Below are 7089 nucleotides of genomic sequence, written 5' to 3' on the forward strand. Positions count from 1 at the left end.
ACCCTGTACAGAATCATGGAAGCAGGAGATAGGATGCTGTATAGGGTAAATGTGACCAGACCAGCTTAGCTTTAATACAAAGGGCATGAGGTAGAGCAATCCGAATTTAGTGCAGAAGGGTTGGAGGACATAAGCTCACTGCTTACCCAGTGAGCTTGCGTTTTCCTCCTAGTGGCAAAAAGAAACCACCATACAGTAACAGCAATATTATTTTAAGAACAACTTTGAGCACCTAATTCACTTTGACCATTATAAATGCCCAAATAAACTACAAAGGACTTAGGAAGTAAGATGCTATCTGCATCCAGAGAAAGAACTGATAAACAATAGTAGGTATAGAATGGTTTTACATACACATATGTATTTATATCTAATGGTAGCCATATCTAGGGCAGGGGAAGGGAGGGTAAAAAAGTACAAAAAAAAGAAATATAACTTTGTTACATATTTAAAAGGAATAGCAAGTTGTATATAATAGATTTATTTGTAGTTTCATGTGCAACTATCCTTTTAAAAATTGTAGAGGGGCAGCTAGGTGGCTCAGTGAATAGAGCACCAGCCCTGGAGTCAGGAGGACCTGAGTTCAAATCTTACCTCAGATACTTGATAATTATTAGCTGTGTGACTTCGGGCAAGTCACTTAACCCAATTACCTTGCCTTACCCCTTCAAAATTTCTATTATATTATGGAAATGCTTGTTTTATTTCATAAAATTAAAATAAAATTAAAAAAACTTAAGAGGTTTTTTTTTAAAAATCATTACAGGGATATGACCAGACCCAAACTTTAGGAATATCAATTTGGTGATTAGGTGGAGGGTAATTTGGTGACAGGATAGCATGCATACAGGAAGACTAATTAGAAGTCCATTGAAATAGTTCCGGTGAGAGATGAGAAGGACCTCCGAGGGGGAAGATAATAAGATTTTATATAGTACATACTATGTGCCAGGAATTCTATTAAACACTTTACAAATATAATCTTATTTGATCCTCATAACAATTCTGCAAAGTATTTGCTGTTATTATCCCCATTTTACAGATGAGGAATCAGAATTTAAAAGACTTGCCCAGGGTCATACAATTAGTAAGTGTCTTTTAATAGGGTAATAGATGTAGAGTAGAGTAGAAAGAAGGATGAAGGTATTTTTTTTTTTATGTGAGCCAGGTTTATTTTATCCACATTTTTAAAGAAGTAAACTAAGGGGGGGCGGAGCCAAGATGGTGGAGTAGAAGCACAACATTCCTGCAGCTCCAGCTTCCACCCTCCCCGATCCATGTAAAAAGGGGACTCTAAACAAACTTTGTAGCTGCAGAACCCACAAAATGACACAGAGAAACTAACCTCCCGCTGAGAACAGCCCAGCAGGCCGTCAGGAATCGGCCAGCACAGCGCTCTGGGAGCCGAGCCCAGCACCATGCCGAGGCTTTAGCCCCAGGGCGGGCCTGACCAGCCACGCCAGAGGGACCCCAGATCACCAGCAGCTGTGGCAGTTTCCAGATTTATCAACACATAGACACAAAGGACAAAGTGAGAGGTCAGTACAGTCTGGACTTTGGGACCAGTAAGTGGGAGTGCGTGGCTTTTACCCCCAGGGCGAAAAGCTGCTGAGACGCCAGCACAGCCAGCCAGCTTCACATGGCGGCTTCAGCTCCTGGCCTGCAGAGTGTAGGAGGGACCAAGCACCAGTCTGAGGGGTAATCGCTCTTGCTTTAACCTGCTTGGATTTGGATTGCAGTCTAGGGTGGAGGTTCTGGGGTGTGTGTCCAGCTTGCCAGAGCATGTGAGACCTCAGAGAGGGCACCCATCTAATACCTCAGGCAGCTGAGAAAACCCCAGCGTTTGGGACGAAAGCTCCCCTGTCTGGTGGCAGAGTCCTATTGTGGCAAAAAGCCCAAAAGTCAAGTAATTGAGTGGCAAAACGAGCAGGCAAAGGAAACAAAGCAGACAGAAGATTCCAAAATTACACTCCTATTTTGGGGACAAAAAAGAGCAAAGCATGGAACAGGAGCAAAGCAGTGAAGTCAAAACTCCTGCACCAAAAGCTTCAAAGGAAAATATAAGCTGGTTACAGGCCATAGAGGACCTTAAGAAAGATTTTGAAAACCAAATAAGAGAAGTGGAGGAAAAATTGGGAAGAGAAATGAGAAGAATGCAAGAAAATTATGAAATGAGCATTAACAGCCTGACTGAGGAAAATAATACCTTAAAAAACAGACTGACTCAAATGGCAAAGGAGGCCCAAAAAAGGCAATGAGAAGAATGCCTTAAAAAGCCGAATTTGCCAGATGGAAAAAGAATCTCAAAAACTCAATGAGGAGAATCATTGCTTCAGAATTAGATTGGAGCAAATGGAAGCTAATGACTTTATGAGAAATCAAGATGCTGTTAAACAGATCCAAACAAATGAAAGAATAGAAGGCAATGTGAAATATCTCATGGGAAAAAACACTGACCTGAGAAATACATCCAGGAGAGATAATTTAAAAATTATTGGACTGCTTGAAAGCCATGACCAAAGTAAGAACCTAGAAATCATCCTCCAGGAAGTTCTCAAAGAAAACTGCCCTGATGTTTTAGTACCAGAGGGCAAAATAGAGGTTGAAAGAATCCACCGATCACCTCCTGAAAAAGATCCCAAAAAGAAAACTCCTAGGAATATTATAGCCAGGTTCTGGAATTCCCAGATTAAGGAGAGAATATTACGAGCAGCCAGGAAGAAACAATTTGAATATTGTAGAAACACAATCAGGATAACCCAGGATCTGGCAGCTCCTACACTGAGAAATCGAAGGGCTTGGAATATGATATTCTGGAGGTCAAAGGAGCTGGGATTAAAACCAAGAGTCACCTACCCAGCAAAACTGAGTATCATGTTTCAGGGGAAAATATGGTCATTCAGTGGAATAGAGGACTTTCAAGCATTCTTGCTGAAAAAACCAGAGTTGATTAGAAAATTTGACATTCAAATACAAGAAGCAAGAGAAGCATGAGAAGGTAAACAGGGAAAAGGAATCATAAGGAACTTATCAAAGTTGAACTATTAACATTCCTACATGGAAAAACAACAATTGTAACTTATTAAACTTTTCTCAGTAGTTGAAGGGATTAGAAATATATATATATATGAGGGTATATGGGCATATGAATACATATGTGAATGTGTACATATATATATATGTTTACAGGTATACATAGATAGAGGGCACAGGACCAATTTAACAGGAAGGAATGGTAATTAAAAGGTGAAATTAAGAGGTGAGAGGAATATAATGAGAGGAGATAGGGAGAGACAAATTGGGGTAAACTATCTCATACAGAAGAGTCAAGGGAAAATGGTTACAATGGAGTGGAAGAATAGGAAGGCAAAAGGGAATGGGTCAACCTTATTCCCATTGAATTTGGCTTGAGGAGTGAGTGAAATCAACACTAAATAGGGTATCTTACCCTCCAGGAGAAGAGGGGGGGAAGGGGATGATAGAAGGGAGGGTAGGCTGGGGGGGAGGGAAATTGGAAGCACTCACTTTTGAAAATACATGGGATCAAAGTAGAGAATAGAACAAGTGAGAGGTAGGATAGGAGGCAGGGAAATATAGTCAGTCTTTTACAATATATCTACTATGTTATTGTTTTGCATTAGCCACACATGTACAACCTATACTGAACTGCTTATCTTCCCAGTAAGGATGGGTGACAAGGAAGGAAGTCGAATGTTTTAAAATCAAATATTCAAATATGTATATATTTATGTATATATGTGTATATATATATTTGTGTACATATATGTATATATACTATTATTAATACCATCTTACATGTAATTGGGAAATGGGATGTACAGGCACTGAGGCATAGAGATCCACTGGAAAAGTCGCAAGGGGTATGGGAGAAAATATGGGAGAAAGAATATTGGAGGAGGGGATATCCTGTGGGACTGCTATTTTGGGGCAGTGGGTAGGGGAAAAACGGGGAGAAAATTTGTAACTCAAAATGTCGCGGAAACGAATGATGTAAATCAGAAGTTAATAAAGCATTAAAAAAAAAAAGATTAAAAAAGAAAAAAAAAGAAGTAAACTGAAGTTAAGTTAGAAATAACTCACCCAAGATGGTAAAAGGTGGAGCAGAGCCTGAGGCCCAGGATTCAGCTGCTGGTCCCTCTGTCCCACTGGCCTCTTTGGAAGGTGCTCATGTCTTATTCTGGCCCCTAGCATCCCAGTGAGAGCAGTGCTCCTGCTGCAGCAGTCCCTGACTGTAGATGTGTGTCTGAGTGCACCTCGATTTTAAATGAGGGACTTCTAATGGAGGGGCCTGGGAGAAGTAGGCTCAGTGAAAGATGGAGTGCTAATTATGTTCAGGAGTGGCTCTGCTCTCTGGAAAGTGGCTGGCTGGCTCCCCCTAAGAGCAAGATTAAAAAGGTGAACGTCCAAATTCAAGCATCGTCAGACTCACGTAGTAGAGGGGAATTTTGTGGAGATAGCCAGAAAATCACAGGATTCCTAGTGATTAGGACTTACTTAGTATTGTAATAATAATACTTACTATGAATTCTCTGAATAAACCCTCAGTGGAAGTCAGAATCGGGAGACCTCCAAACAGCCAATGTTCAGCCTTTTCGCCTCCTGAGTCCACTGAATCAGTTGTTGCCCTGTGAGAGTGATTTTGGTGATGTTTTACCTTCTGGGATGAGGGAAATTCTTCCTTTAAAACTGGTGATGGCTACTATATTCCTGAAAATGACTTTAGAAGCCAAATTGTCCTAGGAACATGATGGCAAATATTCTGGTATCCTTAACCATGCTTCTCCCCTCCCTTCCCCTCCCTCCCTTCCCCTCTCCTCCCCTTTCTTCTCTTCCCCTCCCCTCTCTTGCCTTCTCTCCATTTGTTTTCTCCCCCTCTCTTTCTCTCTCCCTCCTTCCTCTCCTCCTCCTCTCTCTTCTCTTCTCTCCCCTCTCCTTCCCTCCCACCCTTCCTCCCTCTCTTTCTCTGTCTCTCTCCTGCACACTTTCATTAATCTGTTAGCAGTGTCTCATATTAAAACAAAAATTTTCCTACAGTGGAAAAACTGGCAAAAGGAAAAGCTTCTAATCATTCATGCGTCCCCATAATGGGGGGTTACTGTACAAATATGGTGCCACATGGCACTGTGAGCTTCACTGGGGGAAATGAATTGTTAGATCAGGGTTGGCTTGGTTAGGAAACAGAGAGAATTCCTGTGCTCTGTAGTGAGAGGGTAATTATGCCTGGAGACCTTTCTTGCACAACCAACTGCTTAAGCAACCCTTGTAATTACTATGGTTGGAAGCTTCATATGCATTAGAATGAGAGAAATTTTTTAAAGGAAAATTAGGAATGAATCTGATATCAGTTAGCATTGGGAATACCAGTTATCAGCACTTGTATGTGGCACTTTTTCAGTGGTTAGCAGGGTACTGATGAGTCTGGGTTTTAATTCCTACTCTGATGCTTTCTAGCTCTGTGACCTTGGGCAAGGCATTTAACATTACCTGGGCCTCGGTTTCCACATCTGTAAAATTGGATTATGTGACCTCTGAAGTCCTTTCTGTCTCTAGGTAAATATTCCTATGATACTATTAAATGATTACGACTACACATGGAAGAAATGGTGTGAAGCAAATGTATGCAAGTAGAAAGGAGAACTTCCAAGGCTTGTGCCAGGAGCCCCTGGATTAGAGTTGGGGTGATTTGCGTTCCAGTCCCTCCGCTGACATTTGTTATTATTTGTCCTTAGTTCTTGAAAAGGACCAATGACATGAGGAGAGTGCTATCTTGACTCTTAAGTGGATTGGATGTGAGGCAGAGCGGTGCAAAATCATCAGCCCCACTCTCTCCTCCAGTCATCAGAGCCCAGTGGCAAGACATAGGTCAGGAAGACTGGTGCTGGTCCTAGGTCCAGTGGGAGACCTTGGCCTTTTTAAGTTAAGATCTTTCCCAGCTGTCAGTTTGTCTGAGGCAGCACCCATACAATAATTAAAGGCTAGGAAAGAATTGGTTTGGTAGGGGAAGACTCTTGGAGTTTCTGGCCAGAATAGAAACGATTGCTATTTACACTCACTCTAAGCCATCAAAACCCAAACCATGAGCAAGTGAGGCTTGGGCTGGGACATATTATTGGCCAATCAACAAGAGCCAGAGTGATTTGGGTTTAAAGGCATAGTCAAATAGCTCCATTTGAATTCCAATGAGCTTTATCAAAGCCTGATTTTCTAGAGCTCTATTTCAAGAAATCATAAATGAAAACTACCTGAGACAAAAGAGTTAATTGTTCCAGTTTTCCAAAAAGCAATAGAATAAAAAAAGTAGGGAAGGAAAAACATCTAGTCCCCAAGATACCTCGCAAAGTATGGGGTCAAAATTTATATTCCTTTGGACAGAGCACCAACATATAAAGGTTGGACAGAGAGAGAAGAGGAGGAGAAAGAGGACAAGGATAAGACCTGACATTTATAGATGAGAAAGTGACCTAAATTCTCTAAGCCTAAACTTCAGTTTCCTTACTATATAAAGAGGGTATTGCTACCTATAGACCCTATTGTACGATAGCTTTTCTAAGGAACAAATGGTATACTCTGTGTAAAGTAGGGACAAGGACTAGTGCTTGGATTTCATTCGTCTAAGGACACCCTTTATGAAGTGATATCAGCAGCTTCTGGCCAATTTATTGTTTTATAGAGTTGTCTAGGTTGCTAAGAGTTTAATTGACCTGCCCAGAGCTGCAATAGCCATTGTGTACCAGAGGCAAGTCCTGAACCTAGATCTTTCTGACCCCAAGACCAGATTCCAATCGACTATACCTCATATAAAGTATTATATAATAATAAGCTATTATTATTATTATTATTATAAGATTTGAAGCTGTATTGACCTTAAAGACTATCCAGGGCAACTCATTCATTTTGTAGATGAGGAAACTGAAACCCAGACAGGTAAAGTAATATGATGATGGTTATCAGTATTAAAGAACAAAGCTAACCTATGTGGTGGAGGGGAAGAGATTATTTCCAAATTTCTGATTCTTCAGGCTCTGGTAACATACTCTTCCCTGCAGTAGAGAAAGGACATTCTGATTT

The sequence above is a fragment of the Petaurus breviceps genome, unplaced genomic scaffold, assembly GCF_028583685.1.
Source record: "Petaurus breviceps papuanus isolate PSGF00001 unplaced genomic scaffold, PetGlider_PUasm1.0 138, whole genome shotgun sequence".
NCBI classification, from domain to species: Eukaryota; Metazoa; Chordata; class Mammalia; order Diprotodontia; family Petauridae; genus Petaurus; species Petaurus breviceps.